This window comes from Drosophila hydei, unplaced genomic scaffold (assembly GCF_003285905.1).
Source record: "Drosophila hydei strain 15085-1641.00,03,60 unplaced genomic scaffold, DhydRS2 tig00008122-arrow-pilon, whole genome shotgun sequence".
Taxonomy (NCBI): Eukaryota; Metazoa; Arthropoda; class Insecta; order Diptera; family Drosophilidae; genus Drosophila; species Drosophila hydei.
The window spans coordinates 3,166,726-3,190,628 of NW_022045833.1; the positions used below are offsets into that span (position 1 = coordinate 3,166,726).

General features: G+C 37.5%; 1 long non-coding RNA gene across 3 annotated transcripts; it reads left to right on the forward strand.

Moving 5' to 3' along the window:
• The first annotated feature begins 889 nt into the window (after nucleotides 1–889).
• LOC115483384 lies at nucleotides 890–23,858 on the forward strand. Of its 3 annotated transcripts, none has more exons than XR_003944332.1 (3): nucleotides 890–1,036; nucleotides 2,210–2,386; nucleotides 23,697–23,858. It is a non-coding gene; the product is annotated as an uncharacterized LOC115483384 (long non-coding RNA). The 3 variants fall into 3 exon arrangements; XR_003944330.1 differs by having other exon boundaries at nucleotides 890–1,026; nucleotides 2,046–2,386; XR_003944331.1 differs by having other exon boundaries at nucleotides 890–1,026.
• Nucleotides 23,859–23,903: the final 45 nt, after the last annotated feature.

Consider the following 23,903-nt stretch of genomic DNA (forward strand, 5'->3'; position numbering starts at 1 on the left):
TTAACCAGTAGCTGCTATTGCATTTGGCATAAACAATTAAGTTAGTGGCAATTTAATGCACGTAAAATTATTAAAGCAGACGCGCCGCATGACATGCATTTTAAATGCGCGCCAAATGGCAAACGCAACGAAATTGGAATGAAACGAACTGGAACATTGAGCTGAAGCAATTGAGCGCGAAATGGACTGAAATATAAAGCTCAGCTGTTCGCTCTCTCTTTCACTCGCGCTATCTCATCCTGGTTGCTGTGCGCTCATTGGCGCTTTTGCTTCGGCGCTGCGACGATGCTGTCTGCCCGGGATTGACATATATCGCCAGGCAAAAACAGCTGCAGTAGCAACAGCAGCAGTGGCAGCGGCCGCAGCAGCAACAGCAACAGCAACGCATGTATAGATATACACGAGCTAATGCCGCCTGATCCCTGACTCAAATTGTTTATCTTATCAGCATGCAGATGGCCCAATGTTTGTGTTTACACACTCACCCACACTTAGCCAGAACTCAACGGTAGCGTTTGCGTTAAAAAATTAATTGTTTTTTATTTTGTCAGTTCGTAAAGCAAATAAACAGACAACGAAAATTGTTTACATACAAAAGTTTGCTGCAACAGTTTTAATAGTTTCAGCAACATTTTGTGTTTCGGCAACATGGCTGAAGCCGAGCTACAAGTGTCCCTAGCGCAACATACTAGAACACTCTCTCTCTCTCTCTCGCTCACTCACACAATCTCACCACCCCCAGCACGTGGCGTGCACTCACTCACACTCTCTGGCGCTACGCTCTGTTTCATTGCCAGCTCGTTCCGTCCGCTGAAGCTTTTCTGTGTGTGCGCCTGTTTCGGAGTGCCTGGCATTCCATTTGCCATTTCAGTTCCTCGTTGTAGTTCAAAGCGTACGGTACATTTAGCGGCTGCATAAGACTACAGAAAAGAACATCAAGAGAAAACAGTTCTATATAGCTGAATGCGAAACGTGCGCGAAGTGAGCAGCTGCAGCAGGCAACCCCATTGGCCAACTGAGTGAAGTGTAAATAAATGTGTGCTAACCTCCCACTCTACCCACTTTCTAACACACACATACATGCAGCTTAAGTGTATGTGTGTGTGTGTGTGTTTCTGTGTTTCATCTTCATCTGTTTATGTTTGGTCTTGTGTTGTGTTCTCGGTTCGATGGCGCTGTCAAACAAGCGACCCCTCTGCCCCCTACCCGCTTGCCATTGCCCCAAACCAGGTGTTATCCATTAGCCAGCGTAATAATATGCTTAATTTATGTGTGCTTCCTCTTTGCATACTCTTTATTACTCTTTATTATTGTATACGTTCTTGATGGCATTCTGCATTGCATTTATATATATATATATTTTTTGTTTGTTTTTTATTTAATGGAATTCGTTTGCATTTATCATTGTCTCCGCCCTTCACATGCCCATTCGCAATTCCCAATTTGCATCCAGAGCGGTAATCTCACTCTGTTGATGGAGATTGATATTAAAATGTCAACAATGCTTTCCAATATCCAATTTTATATACATATATGTGTGTGTATGTGTGTGTGTGCGTGTGTCAACTCTTATCAGCACAAAAAAACCAATTAGCTGTTAGCATTGCGAGCAGTCGTAGGCCAACCCAACCGCCACTCAAAATGCCATTTGGTCAAGCAAAACTCTTTTAAAAAATATATATATCTATAAAAGCTTTTGCATAGGTTTTTAATTGAAAAACTTTCGCCAATTGAACTTCAATAAACAACAAAGAAGAAAAAAATTGTACATAAATTGTGCAAGGCTAGCGCTGGCTCAAGGACAAACTTCTGTATTTTTCGCTCTAATTTTCAATTAAAAATAAACCCCAGCGGCCCCAGCGCCCTCAGCGCCCTCAGCGCCCCAGCTGCTGCCCCACGGCTAAGTCTCCAGCCAAGTGCATTGACCACAGCAAACAAAAAAAAAAAACAAAACTTAGATCTCAACTTCCGCTCAGCGCCTCCACCCCCACAGCCTGTCCAGCTTCATTGTTCATCGCTTTTTCTTTCGCTTCTGTTTCGGACAGTGAAAAGCTGCCTTCGAATTTTTTAGCCTGCGAGCAATTAAAATATGCATAAAATGTAAATGAGAGAAGACCACTTGGCATAGCAATCTACACGCCAACCCACCCACCCCATAGACTCCAACTGAACTTTTTTTCCCACCCACAACAACACAAAACTCGTTTAGCGCAAACGCAATTTTGTGCCAACTCATGTAATTAAAGTGCAAGAACAACAAGAACAAAACGGACAATGTGAATGAATATTATTTAATTATGAGATAATCGTGCAAATCACAAAGCACAACAAAACAAACCAAAACCAAAATCAAATAACGACAAAAGCACGCCGAAAGGATATTAAAGTGAGTAAAAAAGATTGAAGCAGGGGTATTCAGTGCTGACTATATGCTTATCTGAGCTGACCAGCATGGCCATTTAGTAGATCAATCAAAAACGCATTCAAGCGTTGATATTTATTTTTAAAACTATAGAGCAAAAGGGAGAGGCAGAGAGGGGGAGTGAGCGGAAGGGTGGGGGCGTTGGCGTGTGGTGTCAGAGAAGGGGCTGCGCGCTTTGCCGCGTAATTAGTTTTAATGGAAATGAGGCCAATAATTGCCACGCCCACATGCTATAAATGCTTTTAACAGACACGCGTTCATATTAACCTAATTGAAATGTCCAATAGCTCAGCAAGGAGAGAAAGAGACACAGAGAAAGAGGTAGAGAGGGAGGAGAGCCGACACGCTTCCAGCCGTTGGCATTGCCAGTGCTTTTCATTGTCTTCAGCCATAAACAAGGCCGCATCCTTTTTTCTCTTTGTTACCCAAAAAAAAAAAACAGTTTTTTGGCATTAAAAATGTTTATGGCACACGCAGCTACAGCAGCAGCCGCAGACGGCCATATGAATAACTGGGCATAAAACTGTATTACATTTATTTGCTATTTTGGAGCTGGCTTAAGCTTAGTCCAGAGATTAGGCACGAAAAGGAAATGACTGCGCAGAATGTTGGCAACTGCCTAATGCTCGCTCGGGATCTAAATATATAGTTAAATTTATATAGAAATCAATTTATATACAACTATTTATGAATCTAGTTGCAGAGCAGATCAACACTGATCTAAACAGTTTGAGTTCAGCTCAAAGGCTGTGCAAAGAAATAGTTTTTGCTGTTTATGAAACTTCGCATTTGTGTGTCTATATAGTCATTCTGTAGAGTAGGTCAATAGTAATGATAGTAAATTATCGAACTTTAATCTTAGATATTTTAAATGTGCTGCAGAGAAATATTTAAAATATGTCTTAAGATTTTAGCTTCATCTATAGAGCAAATGCTATGGAATTTGGCTTTCGAAAATTATTAAATTATATATTATAAAATTATAAATTATTCTAAAAATATAAAATACACAGTTTTATATATTTACCATTCAATATAACTTTAAGTCTCTCTACAGAAAGCGGCAATACTAAACTATTAAAAAATATATACATGTGTTGTTAAGGTACTAAATTTGATTGTACAGGTTCTACACTTTTATAAATATAATCAAAAAAAAAAAAAAAATTAAAAAATATTTAAAGTTCTTGCTGTCAAAATTGTGAGGCATAAAGTTAGTAAAGTCAGTAAGTACTCATTTGCCATGCCCCTACTAACTGCATGTATTGCATTTTTGACAATTTGTAGACAAACTTAATAACAACAATTTAAAGGCTAACTATAAAGAGGGAGTTTAGCCACTGCCCCAAAGAGCAAAGCTAGAAAGATACAAATCCTTAAGATTTTCTACGCGCTCAATAAGCATAGCGAAAAAAGCTAAACTTTTTATATACCCGATTGACATACTCTAATATTTATATATATATATATATATATATATATATATATATATATATATATATCGATTCCAAATTTGCAAATCTCTAGGCTTAAAACTGCTCTAAATTAAAAGCTTTTTAGCTGCAAAAGATTTGCTAATTGCCAATTTGCTAAGCGCTCAATGAGCATACTTCATGAGGCGTGGGCAGACACGAGCACATATACAAAGCTGCAATAAGGCACCGATATACCCTCTTCTCTATGCGAACGTGTATGAAAACTTTGGGCCAAGTTGCTGTGGTTTTTTTTTTTGCTTTTCAGTTAATTACAAGTTGCTGCGGCAACTTTAACTTCAGCAACGTGCCGCAAACAATGGCCCAAAACAGCAAGACAAAGCAGCATTTATGTGCGTGTGTGAGTGTGTGTGTGTATGGGCATCTATACGCCATACATATGCCCTATATATGCCTTTTCATGAAATAAAGTTTTTTTGCTGTTGCCATTTATAAATGTGCCTCAAATGATACTCTACATATCAACAGAGGCACAGCGGTAGGCGCCTTCCTCTCGTGCGTGTGCGTGCCTGAGTGTATAGGCGTTGCGTGGGCGTGGCACATGCGGCGACGCTTCTAATTAGTGCTCTGGCAAGCAGTTGATGAGGGTTAAATTGGCAAATAATTAATCGCCGGTTAATTAAGGACTTACACGAACCAATGCGAAAGCCAGCCAAAAAGCTATTGCTGCGTCTCACTCTCTGCCACGCCTGCCCTTCCCTTCGCTCCACGCTTTTTCTATTTTTCTCTGGTTTTTGGTTATTTGCTAATTAAAAATAAATTGCATTTCGCCAGCTAAAATGCAAAAGTCAAGTTATTTAAAGAGTAAATGTGATTAGTATATGGATATGAGAAATGCTCGAAATGTGAGCAAAGCTTAGGCATTGCGGCTTCCAGAAGTTAAGAGTTAAAGTGAGGCGGTTCTTTCATTGCACAGCTGAAAAAAAGAGAGAAGTTGCCTAAACAAATGCGCAAATGCAAATGGTAAATAAAGAATAGATTAGAGCTGTCTAGCTATTATGGTTAAAATGTGTTTGAGTTATGAATTTATATAAATATTGAGATTATGATAACTTACTAAGGCACAGAAGCTAATGAATTCTTGCAGCTTAGCAATCCTCTTTAGTCATTCCTTAAAGCTATTTCTATGCCTTAAAGCATAGGTATTATATATAGGTATTCTATTATCTTTATATATAAATTATATACATATAAAAATAAAGTGCATAAATAGTTGATTCTAGTATTTGAGTTTGATTAGAATAGGTTTAAATTAACATGTTCAATTTTGACTCCGCGGGCTACGTATATTCCACTTGTGTTAGTTAAGCTCATGTGGCTGCCCTATGCCGACAAGAACGTCCATTTAGAATGTTCAGCTAAGTTTTGATAGGTTCCTCTGCCTTGGCCTTCTTTGATTTTGGCCAGTTCCAAGAAATTGAGCAAAGAATCTGTGAGAAATTTTGTGTGAAAAGCAAACGTGGAGTGTTGACTGCGGCAAAGCAAAGCTGAACCAAAGAGCAATGTTTATCTGTGCTACAAAATGAGGGGCGAGCACATGTTCAAAGAGCTCATAGAATCAACTGAGACATATAAATGATTCTTCTTCGGCATTCAACTTGACAGTCAGCTACTCTGTCAAGACATTTCTTTATGTTGAGCTCAAAGTATATTGAAAGTGTACTTAAATATTATATATAAATATATATATAATATATGGAACTATGAAATATTGATTTGTGCAGCTAGTCTATTAGATATATATAATATACATACAGATATTTATATAATTAAATTTATTTTTATTATATTTATTATTTCATTATTATATTTTAATATTTCATTTTAATAAAACACTTAATAAAGCTTAAAATATTTTTAGTTAAAATTTCAAAATCAATTAGGCAAAAATAATTTTTTTTAAATTAATTTTCATCAAGCTAAAAAATGTGCAATTATTTAGCCAAACTGTTAAATGTTAATAAAATATTTCGATAAGCTGTTATAATTGCTGACTGCTACGCTTCAATAAGGCCGTATATGTACATGTATGTGGCGAGAATTAACAAAAATATTTGCAGTTTTTATTTCATGGACCGCCTTGGCGTATGCGTAATTTTTGTTATGCGCTGCGCGCTGTGCGACGTGCGCTGCGCGCTGTTGCTATAGCCGTTGCGCTAGCTGTCTCTGAGCTTTGTAAACATTGAATACTTGTTTATATTTGCATTCGCAATTTTCAATGCTGCACACACACACCCTCACTTCGAGCAGCAAATGCAAAGTGCGAGCATTTTTATTTTCCGTTTCTTTCGGTTGAATCTCACACAGTCATTCATTTTTGAGCAATTCTTGTCGGGCTGTTGTTTAACACACTCAAGTTGAATATTCATTGAAGCTATAAATCTTTTATTGAGCATTTGTTGCAGCTGAGTCATGCCGTTGCCCGCTCAGCATATGGTTTTTCCCTAGTTTTTCCCCAGCTATATCCCAACTATATTTCTTGGCCTTGACTGGCTTTTCTTCTTTCTTTTTGCTTCTTCTAATTGTTTGTGTTCTAGGCGGTAATAATTTTATTGCATCCGCAGTTCGCTCAGTGCTTTTGCAATACTCAGGCATAAGGGAAATGAGTACAACGAAAATACTCGCATTTGAAGTGGAAAACGCTTTGCTCGAAAAGTTTACATAATGTGATTTTCACACAAACATACAGACAGACAGACAGACAGACAAATTGGCATATGTTAAATACTAAAAATAAATATTGACTTATATTTTGAAGACAAGGCGAAATAATTAGTTCTTTATATACATTTCTACTTTTACTATATAAATTTATATATTTCTGATAAGTTGGCTGTGAATGAACTCACAGCAGATCTATACTATATATTTATATATTTGTGTGAAACTTAAATTAAATGCAAATAAGCACATGCTCTAATAAGCGTCTAATGAGCTGCACAAATAATATTGAAAGCACAGCAACACCTTTCTATGGCTATATAAACTTCAAGTTACAGACCGACAGAAAGTCATATAGACAGACAGATATTCTGACAGATAGGGAGGAAAAGAGAGAGAGGGCGAACCAGATAGACAGAGAGAGCATGAGACTGATAGACAAACATCCAGACAGAAAGGTAGGCGGACAGGTAGAGAGAGAGAGAGTGGCAAACAGACAGACAGACTAATAAACTGTTGGATGTGCGGACAGACAGATGGAGATGGTCATGGCAGTGGCGACTCAGCTTCAAGTTCTGATTCTTACATTAACAGATATACTGCGTATACTTAATATGTTCTTATGTACATTTGCATATAAATAAACTCGATGTGCTCAACATCTTTTTATTGTAATCTTGAGCTAAAGTTCATTTAGAAGTGCATTAAGCCACGTAAAAAAATGGAATGGAAAAATGGAAGTCAAATTTTATTTATTATTTTTTTTGTATATTTCACTACGTAGACATATTTTTTAAAAATATTTTATTACCAAGTTACAGATATATATTTTGTATTTTCTACTTTATTTTCGAACTTTTCAAATTCCATTTATTATAAAGGCCAAACATATTTTGCAAGCCGAGCAATTTATTCTAATAACTCAGCATTTCGTGACCCACTCTTGCCCCCTCCTCCCTCTCTCACGCTGTCGCTGCGCGTAATCAAATTGTTTTTGGGCTACACCAATTAAGTAAAGTGTGGCCTCTATATTCGTGTGGCCCTTTGCCTGCGCCTCTCTTCAGCTGCCTTTTGTGCTTGTGTGTGAGTGTGCTCAATATTTGTGGCTCTGTCTGCGGCTCACATGGCGTATGAGTAATGCGCTTTAAAGCATTTATCCGCACACACTCACAAAATGTGCGCATAAAGTTAAAATATAAAGGTAGACAGAGGGACAGACACACGCACAGGCAGCTGCTGGTGCTGCTGCTGAGTGTCCTTCAGCGCGACGTGTGGGCGGTGTGGGCGTGACTGCGGTTTAGTCGGGCTAAGCAGAACGCTGCAAAGTGCTATAAATCAACACTCGAACCACTTAATAAAAGGCAACGCCATTAGACAACAGCCACAGCAGCACCCGCTGTCACAACTCATAACAATGTCATACACACACACACCTGCACACTCACCTGCACTCACACTCAGCTTTTAGTCAGGGCAAAAATGTTATACATTCTCTTTCGCTAAATGAATTATGGCCAACGCTGCTGCCATAGCAAAAACAACAACCAAAAATAGTAAAAATAAAATTTGTAACAGATTCCGAGAGTAGGGGGCAAAGCAAAGGGTAAAGTTGATGGAATAAAAATTATGAACAAATGCTGACAGCGCGTATAAACAAATCGCAGCTGGAATGCCAAATTGTGGGCGTTCATAGGCGTGAGAGATGGTTGGTCGGGCGTTGGATGTGGGCGTGTCAGTGCATATATTTTTGTCACGCGCTTAAATTAGCCTTGTCTGTGTGTGAGCCGCTGTTACAAGCGCGGTGGGCGTGATGGGCTTGATGGGCGTGGCAGACAGCATATTGTTGTGGCGCGTTTGCAGATTTTATTTTGTGCTTATGTTTATTGCGTAGCAATTGCAAATTAGCCAAAATTTTAAGCAGCCAGAACGCTTAGTGGCCACCCTCATGTAGAACCCTCTCCCTCCCTCCCTGTGTGTGTGTGTGTGTGGGCGAGTGTGTGCGCTGCGGCTGCTCTTATCGGCAGTCGCGCAATCAAAGCATTCATGACTTTTAAATATTTGCACAACGTTCTCATTATTATCATTTGCCAAGACGATGACGTTGTAGCATTGAGAAAAAAAACACAAAGCACACACATACACACACACACATACAGACACATATATACATATATACATATATATACATATATACATACATATGTAAATGCTGCCTTGTTTTATGCACTTGTCTTGAAATTAGTTTACTTCGTTTGTGCGCCACAATTTTAATTAAATATCAACTGCGCCCCGCCAAGACAGCTGCAAACAGCAACAGCAACAGCAACAATAATTATTATTATAACAACAACAACAAGAGCAACAATCACACACACTCATAGCACACTCAGGGCACAACAGTCGAGACACACGCTAACTTTCAACTGGGTCACTAAGAAGTTTTCTATGCAAGTTTCGCAACACTTTAACGATTTATTAGCTGTTAAAACATTGAATCAAAAGTTTTTATATAAGGCAAAAATGGCCAGCTCTATATGATTCTTATTATATTTAGAAGTTTTGCTTAGTTTTTGCTCTCTTCGATTCTATATGAACTCGAGACTTTGATGTGCTTCTATGAGTCGAGAAATCTGCTTTAAGTCACAGTCCTGAAGAATATTCCAGGCTCTGCTTAAGGCTTCTTTACTAATGCATTTATCCAGAGCTATGTTTATTTAGCAGAAACAACAAAGTGTTTAATATTTTAATGAAAATCAACTATCAGTGAGTTGACTAAGTTTTAAGTGCTTTTGTTTTGAGAACTTTGAAACTTTATGCTGAGAAAATGAGACAATGTATTTCATTAAGACTATCGCTTATCGTGATCTTTGCCTAACTCTCAAGCCATTTGTGGTTTTGAGGTGTTGTTCAGCCAGACTATGTGTCATCGTTAGGCATAAACGATAGTTGGTGGGAATCGTGTTGACTAGGCGTGGCAGAACATTTGAGTTAAGGGCGGTCGAAAGTTTCCTTGACGACTCTTGGGACTTCTGTCAAGTGTTGTTATCGCTGTAGGTAGATGACTTTGTTAAGTCTTTATTGTAAGTTAAGCAGCTGGGCTAGCTATTGCCAACATCTGCACTGAAATAGCTTTCGAATTGACGAAGGGTACATGGAATTTATCCAACTATATTTCAATTTGATCCACGAAACGCTTAAAATTCTATTTATAAATTTGTTTTTCTATTGTGAAATTACATCTTGACTCACCTTAACGTGAGCTCATAATTGGCTAAGAATAATTGAAGCATTACAATTATTTAATTGCTAATTTCGAACAAGTTGCCTGGTAATTTGCAATTTATCACAGTTTTGTAGCAAAAATTAATTGGTTGAAAAAGTTTCTTGCAATTAAATAATTTGAGATTAAAAGTTTCTCGTTTAATTCTAATTTAAATATCTGAAAAGTTCTAAAGCATTTAAGTTCTTTTGCTACATTTATTTAACACTCGAAACAGCTGGCTAGGTTTTCCGCAGTTGGCGAACAACAAGCTACTCACAGGTATTACAATTGATATTGAAATGTAAAAGTAAAGCAGATTATGTTAGGCATAATAAATGCAACATAAATGCTATATATTTATGCCAATGTAAAGCATGAATGTTAACAGACTGTTAAGAGGTCTATAACAAATTTAATGAGGTGTAAGACAGAAGCGGCATAATAAAATATATGTTTATCTGTCTTAGTATTATACAAAAAGATTGAAACAAAAATAAATATATATAATAAATAAAATAAAGAAATAAATATAATAATAAAATAAATAATAAAATAATAATAAAAATCTAAAAATATACATATATAAAATTATTAAAATATAATGCTCAAAAATGTAACAAAAATATTTAAAAATTTGCTTTCATTCTACGACTTAATAAATTTTATAAAAAATATAAAATTAAATTTTAACAATTGTTAATATGAGAATTGCCATAAGAATATATGTGAAAGCTATAAAAAATTGCTATAAAATAATAATTCAAATTAAAACAATAGAAAAAATATATTTAATAAGAATTGCCTTAATATAATATGAAAAACTTAAAAAGAAAAATAAAAAACTTAACTTAACATTAGCTTAACATCATTTCAACTTATACGCATACAATTATGTTAACAGCTCGCTGTTAAAACTTTCTTTCGCTGCAATTCAACTTTTACACAGTTACTTAGCAAAACCAATTAAGTTCAACTCATTTGAGATAGTTTTTAAGTTTTTTCTGTGCTACAGCACTCTTTAAAATTGTCTTTTTGCGGCACTGCTGCAACGGCTGTTTTCCCTATCTCTTTCTATATCTATATATATATAGATATGTTTTATGTACTTCTTTCATAATTTCAAAAGTTAAATCAGACCGCAGAGGAGAAAAATGAGAACAGCGATGAAATACCAACACAAACAGAGCAGTTTATGTGTTGCACTATGCCAAATTGCGTGCTGTGCGATTTTTTATGGCTCGAAGGAAATGTGATGCTTCCTCTATCCACGCTCCTGCCCTACTCCACATCTATTTCCATCTCTTTCGCGCTGCTTCATGGTGCGCTGCTTCATAAATAAACTGTTGCATGCTTTTGGGCGTCGCGTTTACTGCGTTCGCTGCCCGTAACATGTAGTTAGTTATTGGTTATTGTTGTCGATGTTGTTGTTGCTGATTTTGTTGCTGTTGTTGTTGCTGTTGTTGTTGTGGTTATTGCTGTTGCGCAATCTGCGCCATTTTATAGCCATTTAATGAATGTTGGCACTTGGGCTGCAGAGCTATGCGCCACACGCACAGTGCCCAAAGCTTGGGGCAACAAAAAAAAAGACAGAAATGTGTGGCAGTCCTTAAAAGAGGGCATGGTCACGCACATATAGCCTTAGCTATGCCGTGCAGCTATCGTGTGGCATATGCAACTGGGCAAAACGTAATGGGAATTTCGGAAATCAAGCTGAAGCCGAAACAGCTGCAAGGCTAAAGGGGCAGAAGGCAGACAGATACAGTTAGAGACAGAAGTATATGTATGAGTCAACACTTTGGTCTTCGATGCAGAGACCGAACACACGTAACACGGTAAGCCTACAGAGATAGACAGACACACACAGGACGTAGTAGGCCTTTCAGACATGACAACAGTTTTGTCTTCATGCCACATTTCTCATCTTTTTTCGAGCACCTTGTACAACTTCAAATGTTACACTTAATTGACTGCTTCCTTTGTTTCTCTTTTTTAGGATTTTTTATTGATATTTGAAAGGTTAGAATTGAAATTGATTTGGAAAAGTTGCTGCCGCTTGATACGCCTAATGAAAAGTGCAAAATATCTTTACAGCTCGAAAGACCACAAAACAAGGCAAGCGCTATCTACCTCTGTCTCTCTCACTTTGAACTCTTTCTCTCTCTCTCTCTCTCTTTTTCTCTTCGCTTGCCACATGAGGCATTTTTGAACTTTGTCTGCACTTGGCGCCTGCAAGAAGTTGCCGCTTGCCACAAAATTATTTTATGACTTGGCAAACAATTTGGCCAACTGACTTTTTGCGTGCTTAATTGCAGCCTCTTACAGACTCTTGCAGCCTTCATAAATATATATATATATATATATATATATATATATATATATTTTTTTTTTTATATATAAATACTCTCTGACATATATATAAAAATGCTTTGCTTATATTAAATTTCTTTCCTTAAACCAAATAGTCTGAGCAGCTGTCTTTGGGGAGGCTTTGCGTGGCTTTTGCTTTATGAGCTGCTTTGAGCCCACTTCATCTCATGCAATCGCATAAAAATATATTATATGTATATATATATATGAAATATATCATTTAAAGCAAACATTTCAGCTTACTTAATATAGGCTTTAATACACTTCTTATTAATATTAATATACTTTGTTTGTAGACTTTTTTGCTTTGCAAATTTTTAGCTGGCTTCTAGGAATTTACATTAAGTTCTGAGCAATAAAGATTCAATAAAAATGTATCTACAATATAAATCTATATATTTGGACTTGCCATGCGGCAGTGGGCGGATCATATGATTTATAGCCTCAACTGCAACGGAGGTCAGCTGTGATCTATCTACAAGTCTCAGAGATTTCGATACTCGTATATGCATAGATGTGCTGATTTGCCACGCCCACAATGGACGTTTGTGTATAGTGTTTTGGTAAGGCGAAGGCCAGCAGTGGCCCACTGCTCAAATTCCAGTTGTTTCCCATGGGCATGTCTTCATAACCTTCACATTTGTATCTGATTGTGGCATAAACGAATTCAATTTGTATTTCAATTTCAATGCTTCAGTAGCTCTATGAATTATAGCATTTTATTTTTATAAAAAATGTACTTGTTGCCCTTTTAGCCATGCCCCCAGTGGGCGTATACACAAAATGTGAATTGTTTATAAGATGAACTCACTCAAGCAATAATGATTGATTTCGTCTTTCCAACAGTCGCACTAGATGAACTCGAAGCATATATAGAGTATATTTCGGTTCCTTAGCCCTTAAAAGCAATGAGCATAAAGAGAGAGAGGGAGATAGAGAGAGACAATTGCAATGTTGAGGAAGACGCACAACTAATATACTCTCTTCATTTCTCGCACGCTAAGCGAATAGACACCAGAAAATGTTGCAAATTTAATGAGAATTGAAACAACTTAAAGTATCTTTAAAGTTTCAATTGCTGATATATATTATTGCACTAACTAACTAATGAACAATGTTTATAACAAGCTAAACGAGAACTAATTTAATTCAGTTACAAAGACTAAAGTTTTAACTTTTGCTGACCAATGAAAATACTTGAGGAAGGAATATATTATAAAAGCTATGTGTGCGGCACAACGAAGTTTGAATGGCCTTTGAGAATCATAATTGAAGATGCAGTAGAATGTCGCTAAAATGAACAGGCGATGGCATAGAATAGAGAATAAATATATAGAATATGGCAAACATTTAAGATGCTTAGAGAAAGATACAGTGAAACGTGTTGAAGAAGAACAAGACATGGCTTAGAATTCAGAGTTAATAATAAATAAAGCTTGCTTATGATTATTATTTACTAGCAAATTTCAATAAACGTAAAGTGAAATCTCATTAGGAAGACCACTTAAAGCCTTATTATAAATTAAATTAGATCATAGCTTGTATATAATAGCTAATAATACTATTTAGCATGCAATTCAGGGAAACCTACTGAGAAACCTCTTTAAGAAAAACAACATTATAAAACAACTTGCAGTGGAACCTTACTAAGACGAACAATTAAACAGCCAACTTGAAAGTTTTCAGCTAAACACTTAGACTTAGCCCTGCTTCAAATATATTCAACAAACTTTGGAGCCTTAAAAGAGAAATAAGCCCAAGCTAATTTCAAGCCAGTCGCGTGCCATCCATCATCAGTTTATTTTCATTGGGGATTTGAAATTCTGAAAGTTTTCGATTGTTTTTGGCCAGGCCAATAAGAGGCTATTGATGACAGCTTAAGGAGCAACTTGCGCCAACTCCAATCAGATTAAATAATAATAATAAATAATTAATATATTCTAATTTAACTAATTCATTTATCGCTTGAATCATGAATTTTATTAACACGTTTATGGAGTGTTGGTGCTCGATGGCAGCTAATCAGCTGGGATAACCAGCAAATATAACTTAATCAAGTTGATTTACGCTTGTGAAGGGAGTGGCTGAGTGAGGGAGGACTGCGAGGTGAGAGAGGGAGAAAAAGTTGTGAACACTTTTGGGGTAATCAATAATTTTTAATCCCTCAGCGATAGCAGCAACAGCAGCAGCAGCAGCAAGTCCCACACACGTTTTGCTGCTGGTGTTATCGTAGTAACTGGTTGTTGTTATTATTGTTGTTTGTTGTTATTGGTTTAGCCAACAAAAAAAAGGAAAACTTTGGCCCATAATTGAAGCTAACGCGTCATGTTTGCCCCGTTCAAAATGAAAATGAAAATGAAAATGATTTGTTGTATGTGATTTCTGTGGTCGAGTCACTCTCTCGCTCTCTCTCTCTCTCTCTTTATATGTTTGTGCTGGTATGCGTAGGTGTAGGTGTGTGTGCACTTAACACGCATCATTAATTTGAAAGCCGCTTATCATATTTGCAATTACGCGTAGCTCTGCAGGTTGACATGACTTCCCAAAGCACATTTAACTGTGATTGATCGCGCTTTGATTGATTTGCTCAGGCAGCGTTGCCAATTGAGCAGTTAAGTAAACATGCCACATATATATATATATACAAATAAATATATATATATATATAGCTCCCTTTTTACTGTTTACTTTCAACCCTAAATAATTAAATAGCTCCAAAAGCGGAGCAGTCCTCTCATCAGACTCTTGACTTTCATGCTAATAATGCGCAAATAGAGAAGCAAATTTGTGTTTGCAGCGACAAACTGTATTTACAATCAGTTAAATATATTTAACCTACATATATTACTCTATGCTCTCTTATTTTTTTGGTAAATTTGTAAATGCGACAAAATTCATTGACATGAAATTTGGTAAAGAACATTTTACGTGACAATGGCATGAAATCGAATTTGCCAAGCGACCGGAAAGTAGCACGCCAGTTAACATATGTATGTGTGTGTGTAGCGGGGGTGTGCGTGTGTGTGTGAAAGGCTTTGCTGGCAAACAAAGCGCTGGCGGGTAGCTAGGCCGCCAGCACATTTTGATTTATGCGGCATTTTTGCTTGTAGGCCATCTTCACTCTTCACTCGCTCTGCCCCCTCCCTGACGCTTTCTTCCTTTCGCTTATTTTGCTGCTGTTTGAATTTAGACCAAGTCACGAGTCCTGGCCTGAATGTAGTCGAGCATGAATTGCGTGAGCTGCTTGCGCAAGTTGTATTTACTTTTGCAGCACCAGCAACAGCAGCAGCAGCAGCAGCAGCTTGAAAAGCCGCTTGGCATCCCAAAAACAAAGAATGGCACAAAAATGAAAGACACACTTGAAAATGCTTTTCTTTTTATTTTTGCATTTATTTTCTTTTTATATACAAAAAATGCGCTAAGCAGAAAAAATTCGAAGGAAATGGTTTTAATAAAGTTGTGCAAATGTGGGCAACTCACGAAATAAGGCAGCTAATACCCTGTAAAGACGGTTCAAGCAGGTATGCTGACTGAGGTATATAGAAGATGTAAGATGGAAGACGGAAAACAACAGACGACAGACGATAGACGATAGACGATAGACGATAGACGATAGACGATAGACGATAGACGATAGACGATAGACGATAGACGATAGACGATAGACGATAGACGATAGACGATAGACGATAGACGATAGACGATAGACGATAGACAATAGACGATAGACGATAGACGATAGACGATAGACGATAGACGATAGACGATAGACGATAGACGATAGACGATAGACGATAGACGATAGACGATAGACGATAGACGATAGACGATAGACGATAGACGATAGACGATAGACGATAGACGATAGACGATAGACGATAGACGATAGACGATAGACGATAGACGATAGACGATAGACGATAGACGATAGACGATAGACGATAGACGATAGACGATAGACGATAGACGATAGACGATAGACGATAGACGATAGACGATAGACGATAGACGATAGACGATAGACGATAGACGATAGACGATAGACGATAGACGATAGACGATAGACGATAGACGATAGACGATAGACGATAGACGATAGACGATAGACGATAGACGACAACTTTCAAACTACTCATAATGCAGTATTTAGGTGCAAAGTTATCGATAGCTTACCATACACAAAGCTATCGGTATAGCTTAACTTAACTGTTAACAACTGCAACATACTCTTATAAACACTTAAGAGCTCTCTCCCTTGCTCTCTCCCTCTTTAGGGTATATCTTAGCCATTCTACACTCGAATTCTACGCCCACTTTCTTTTCATTTTTATTTGCATTTTTTGTTGCTCTCATTGTTGTTGCTGTTGTTGTTGCTACTGCCTGCTGTGCATAAGTAAATGTGTCCTTCAGGCGCTTCAGCCTCAGGTAAGATACGCACGAAAAAAAATTGTCAAAGGCATGTCGAGGACTTGGTAGCCTGAAATTAAAAGTCTGCTCACAATCAAACGAATGCCAAGCCCGGCCAGGCCAGGCCAGGACAGGGCAGGGCAGGGCAGGCCAGGTCAAAGGCTGGCCCCATAATTGTGTGCGAGTGTGCGTATTCATGTGACAAGCCGTCAAGGGTCAAGTTGCGCCCCTTTTTTTTTTAGTATTTCTCTGTTTAGGCATTCACTTGCAGCTGCTAGCCTTACAATACGGCAAACCGAATGAAAAAGGTCAGCTGTCGAAATTAACTTCATAACTGCCTCCGGTGTTAGGCTGAGCTGCTGCCTGTTGGCAGTACGTTACGTAGCAAGCAATTGTGCATTCCATTTGAGCCAATCAGCAGTTCGCAACACACATCACACATACGCCATGTTGGCCGTAAATCAGTGCTGAAAAAATGGTTGCACTTGCCGCGCATGCAAATTGGCCTGGCTGGGGCACGTGGCTGATTATGGGCACAGTCAACGGTAATGGCCAACGAGCCGCAGTTAAAACATCAAATTGCTCAATTTTCACGCATCATCTAAAGGTCCAAACGGAAAGAAATAAAAAAAGTATCAAAAAATCAATTTGGGTCGACAGCAGCAGCAAAACTTTCAGCAGCTACAGCCACAGCTCATTTTGTATTTATCAACTGGCAGGAAGACAGCAGACAGCGAGGGGTTAGACGGAAAGAAAGACAGAGGGGGAGGGGCGAAAGGCCTCCCCTGGTCGCAGCCACGTCTGCCCTGATGGGCGGCATAAACTTTTATTTCAATGAGTGCGAAAAACTGGAACTGTATTCGCCCTGCCATTCTATCCAGGGGCCTCGACAATAGCACCAAAGCCGCCCAGACCAGCTCTGCTCTGCTCCAGTTTCTGTTTCAGGCTCTGTTTCTGTTTCTGTTTCGTTTGTAAGTCTCAGCTGTGTTCAGAATTTATTTATTTTTTTTTCTGCTTGTTGCTATTTTCGTTCAACGCCCGAGACACAAAAAAATAATAATAATAAAATATAAATAAGTTAGCAGCGCAAAGCTAAGCGCTGCTTGACTGAAGGACATCCTGTATGTCGGCTAAGGGACAGACGTCTTTAGGATGCTGAGAAAATCTTTAAAGTTGAACGAGTCTTAAGCTTGTGTTTAATATCTTATGACATTCTTGTTATATGTACAGCTTATATGTGTAACGGTGCGTATACTTAATATGTAGGAAAATTATTGGTTATATTTGTTCATCATTAGCATTGGGTTAAGCTTATAGCTAAAATAACTACTTGTGTCTTTTAAGCAAAGATGGAAGTTGGCTTTTTATTTGGAAACGAATTTTTTAAAGATCTGCCTTACAAGAACGAGGAAAAAGAGAGATTATGACTCTGAAACCCTAATAGATCTGACTGGGAAGTCTAGCCACAAGCGGAAGTAGGAGCAGCTAGAAATTGCCTATAAATACGGTCTGAAAAAGAGAGAGAGAGTAAAAGAAAGAGGAAAAGGGACAGCAAGAATGAGAGAGCGCAAAAGAGAGAGAGAGAGAGATTGATAGGAAGAGAAAGAAAGTGAAAGAAACACTGAGACACAGACGGAGAAAGAAGGCAGAGAATATGAAGGTTGTAAGAGAGAGAGAGGAAAGGTAGGGAGACAGTGATAAAGGGGGAGAGGAGAGAACCACGAGAGCGATGAGAGAAAGAGTAAAGAGGGAGAGAGAGAGAGAAAGAGAGCAAGAAAGAAAGAGAGAGAGAGAGAAGAGAAGCGGGATAAAGCAAAGATACATAGAGCACGGGACAAAAAAAAACTCCAGTTCGAAATTATTAGTGAAGAAACTAAAAAGAAAGGGAGAGAAAGAGAAAGAGACAACCATACTAAAAGAAAAAGATAGATATATGAGCAAAGATCTATCTACCCAAGCAGCAAGACGATTCTTTGTGTACCATTTCTGCTGAGAATTCTCTCCACATAGACAGCATTTCTCTCATTTTTAGAGGGTATCTATACGAAAAAACACACAAAATAAATTCGTGGCATACTTTTTGGGATATCAGGCGTTAGAGTGAGTCGACTCTTCGACAATTTTGAAGCAACAAAGTCGACTCACAAGTTTATTCTGCCTTGGCATATAAATGCAGGCTATAAAGCCCGAGAAACTTGTTTATATAAGAGGAGCGAGGGGGTAGCTAGGGCAGAGGCAGACGTTACAGTTGCAGGCAGCGAGTGCAAATGAATAGCAACTGCTCTAATTTTGGATGTTGGAATTTGGCTTAAATATTTATAAGAAAAATGAGCAGCTAAGCGACGAGTGCGAGTGTGTGTGTGTGTGCGTGTGTGTGTGTGTAACTTACACACATGTGCTGCGACGCATTTAATATTAATGCCACGCAATCGGAATGAGTGCCGGGCACATACGTTGCATGTTCCACGTTCTACGTTCCACTTGTTGTTGTTGTTTGGCAGCGTCTCAAATGTTTGCCACATTGTTTATTTGCTGAATTTGCGTTCTTTTTCGCTTTCGACCATTACTTAGCGGATACCACGCCCCTCCGTCCACCGCCCACCGCCCTTTTTGCGTCGGCCTGCTGTTTGCCATTTGGGCTCGAGTTGTTCTTTGTGAGTTTGTATTTTGCCGAACCGCTCTCTCGCTCACCACCTGCTTCACGTCTATGCCACAGCTTGGGGCAGGCTTCACATCGCTTTACTTTGCCAGCCTGTTGCGGCCTTTGACTTATTACCATTAATTTATTTATGCGTAGCGCGTCACAGCCAATATTTTATTTTCGGTTACGCCTCCTACCCGCCCGCACCCGCTGCTTTCCCCCTTTTTACTTAGTTACATAAAGAAAGCAGCAAGCTCACTTGGCTTTTGGGTGAATTAAGCTCTGCGGCTGTGCCCGATTGTGCCACTCGCCCGGGGGCCAAAAGTTATGACTGTGTAACTTTTGCCAATCAGAACAGCGTTTAAAGCTACCTACACACACTCACACACACTCACAGTGAATACAGTGAACCCTAAATTGCGCAATTTTAAGTGCTGTATTTAGTTTTATGTTCGCTTAATCAGCTCATTTTCATTTAATAGTTTTTTTGGGCAAAGAGGACCCTTACTAAAGCAGAGAATTGTAGACCTTTCGTATGAAGATATATATATATATATAAATAAATATATTATACGAGTATATACTTAGAGGTAATATATTATGCATTCACTCAGAAGACTGTTAGGCTATTTGTGAGCAGAGACTTAGGACGGTCGTAAGACGATTGAAATTAAAATTGGAAATTAAAGCTTGTTGTTTAGGAAATATATATAAAATAATGTATATAAATGTATATAAAAGAAGAGTAAATAGAAGCATATAACTGCATTAAGAAGCATGAACAAAATATGTAGCTAATAATAATAATAATAATAATAATAATAATAATAATAATTATAATAATAATAATAATAATAGTAATAATAATAATAAAAATAATAATAATAAAAATAATAATAATAATAATTATAATAATAATAAAAATAATAATAATAATAATAATAATTATTATTATAATAATAAAATTATAATAATAATAATAATTCGTACCAGGGTTAAAATTTTATTAATAATAAATGATAAAATATTTTCAATGATAGAAGAAAATATAGTTGTATAAATAGTTTCGAATACATATGGGTTTTTTAGAGTAATACAAGCTTAAGTCTTAATAAAACAATAAAATATATTTTAAATATCAATGAAATAGGCATTATTGAATAGCAAATTGTATGTCAAATGCTTAAATATGATTTCGAACATGTGGTTGTCATGACTGGCAATCTAGAGTGTCTAGAGTATCAATTTTCACAATCATCGTTTCTGATGTACTCAAATGTATTCAGCTATATCGAGCTGTATGCTCATGGTCCGCTTACTGCGCACTTTATAGACAGCCAATCATAATTCAAAAAATATCTGTGTATTCATGCCAGAAATCACCTAATCACGCCTAAAAGTCAAATCAAATAATCGTTTATTATTGATAATAAGGAAATGAATTTATGGGTATATATGTATATATATATTTTTTTAATTGGCCTGCCATTATACATATCATAAAATAGAAAATAACTTTTGCAAAATTATAGCTTACTATGCTTATTTTTAATTAATTAATTAATTAAATATAATTAAAAACTTTTATTTGTTCATAAGCGCACTTCAAGGCAAAGCCAAGCTGCTTAAAGACATAAAGCTATGATATATACTATATTCAATTTACACTGATATATAATGCCATAGTAAAACAGTCTCTCAAAGTTACTTTAAGCCCCTGCACGTGCCTCTGCACTGAATGAGCGTCTGTCGGCCGCAAAGTGCTTATTAACTTCATATGCATGGGCTCTCGGAGGCTTATAGTTCACAATAGTTACAGTTCGCATATTTAATGCAACAAATTGTGACCTCAATTATATTTCCGCCAATACCTTGGCCATATTGGGGGCATGGCTCACTGCCAAATGAGGTCGATGCAAAGTTCATAAATTGTGCAACTGTTGCCAGGCTGCGATCGTTGTTAATAAATATTTAATAAAAATGTGAAATGCACGCAGCAGCAACTTGGCAATGTTTAGCTATTTCAGCTCACTGTCACGCCCACACATAATAGATAGGGGGCGGGGCTAAATGCTTGGCCCCTAATGGAAGTCATTTGACACCGGACAGTGTCCAGCCTGGGCACTGATAAGGACAACAGTCACGCTGTGTGCGTGTGTCTGTGTGCCTTCGGCCATATGTTACAGCTCGTGTGGACATTCATTTTCAGCACCCACTGTCACCGAACACAGTGTCCACTGTGTGCAGGAAATAGACTAATAATGGGGTTAATCGGCATACGGATCGCTTTCATTATGGCCTAGGTAATTGTCCATTGCAATAGCTCAGTCAGTTCTGCGCGTGTGCGTTTACTTTCGGCAGCCAATGTACAAATCTTGCCGAACATATATAATTTTGAAAATGAAAGCAGCTGCCTACATTCACAGCCAGCGCTCATTAGACGCAATTTGTTTGACCATTAAATATTTATTGACTTAAGAGGAGCAGAGGCATTGGCATTGAGATTGGGTTTGAGATTGTGCTTAGGCTTGGGTTTGGGCTGCTCAATGAAGTGTGTTTTCATTGCAAGGCCGCATTGGTAATTGCAGTACGCGTTGCCTTCGCACCTTTGATTAAGATATATACATATAAATATATTTATTTATATATACATATATATACACACTCAGTGGCAGCCTTTGAGCTTGGCGCCTGTTTCGCTTCCTGGCCAATACCCAAACGAGCAATTTAGCCAACTCATTGAAGCGGAATTAATTGCAATCGATTTTGTTAGCCAAAGAACTCGTCGTCGACTCTTCATGAGACCTCTCACTACGTCTGCTTTAACTGTTGCTTAATCCCTGGCCTAAACACTGCTCCCATAAGTTTCTCCATATGTCTGTGCTTCTCACTCTATTAAAGCCCGAAATGCGTTCAGCTACAAACAACACATAACTAGAACTACACTTATTGCAGACGCCTTTGAAAATCCACAAATTTATTAACATTTCATTTAGCACAACGTTAAATAAACAGCAATGAAATCGTGTGTAAAAAGTGAAATGTTTTTTCAACAAAATACTTTAACTTTCAAAATATTTACCAGCGCTAATTAAAATACAAATTAATGTGCGGTCGATACAAAGAGCTCTTATGTTTGATTAATGAATTAATTGCAGCAATATTAATAATTTATTTCCACTTTTTTTTTTCTCTTCGAGTGTGCGTGGGCATGCGTTGCCAAGCGAAATAATGCTCAATTTGATATATTAAGGCTGGGCAGTTAACTGAAATTGAAATTTGAAACTGCCTGAAAGTAGTAAAAGAATTGTGGCACGACTACAAAATTGCTTAAATATATATACAGAAAGACGAGACCACACGCACACACACTCATATACAGAAGCTCACACACAGAGGCAGAAAGACGAACAGACAAACAGACATGCAGATAGAGCTAGTATTCGTAAGTTATTTGATAGTAACATAAACATACTGTATAAAAGTCTTGAGAATTACAGATGCTTCATAGTATTAATATATGTTAAGACCTGAACATGATATTTAACAGAGTTCTAGTAAGCCTCAAGAACTGTGGACGCGTAACAGATATAGATATATTATATATACTTATATTATTAATACTGTTTAAATACTAAAAGTAGATGACGACATGCTGTTAAGGTATTTGCGCTTAGAGAGAACTAGAGCTTAGAACTAAATAGACTTCGTGCTAAAAAGTGTTTGTATTAAAAGAAAAGTCAACTGCTTTCTGTTACTTAAAATAAGTTTAATTAACATAAATCACAAGCGCTAATGTTTAAGAGAGGCAGAACTGCTTGCTTAACAGAGACAGAACTGCCTACTTAACAGAGATAGAACTGTCGCAATGCAGAGGCAAACTACTTGCTTAACAGTGGCAGAGCTGCCTTCTCTTAACATTGCCTAAAAACTTAATAGAAAGTTAACATATGCCAAGGCTGTTCATACAAATTACAACAAGCCAAGAACTATGCCAACAAGCTTAAGTCAACACAGATTGAAGCTAAAAGCCAACTAAATGGAATTTCGTAAATTATGTGATTCAATTTCGTTTACTCAATTAGTTTTTCATTTGACCTACTTCTGAGTGAACTAGTTTGGAGCATGTATTGAAGCTGGTGTGAGGGAAATTATTGTCAAATGATTTGCGCAATGCGATATAAGTTATTCGCCTTTTTTGCTGTAGCAGTTTGGTAACAAGTTTTTAGTTTCAATTTGGCTCAATCTACGAGAAATGCAGTCAACTGTTAACACATGCCACAGCTCGTGTCAGCTCGATGATCATAAAACAGCAATTCGCACCAGAAAAAGTTTGTGAAAAGTTTTCTATTTATTTTCTGTGTCTTCGTTTTTTTGCTTTTTTTACATAAATTTTCGCCAATGCCATAAATACATTTACGCTTTTCAATTTGTATTTTACAGGCAACGACGAGGACAACGACTACGACGACAGCGTATAAAAAAAGGGTTCAAACTTTGCCACGCGGATCGCGATGCACACGAGGCAAATACTGGCGGCAAGCTGCTGGCAGGCAATGCAAACACACAGTTCCTGTGTCATATTCCACACACACACATAGACGCGCACACACAGTTATATATATATATATATATATATATATATATATA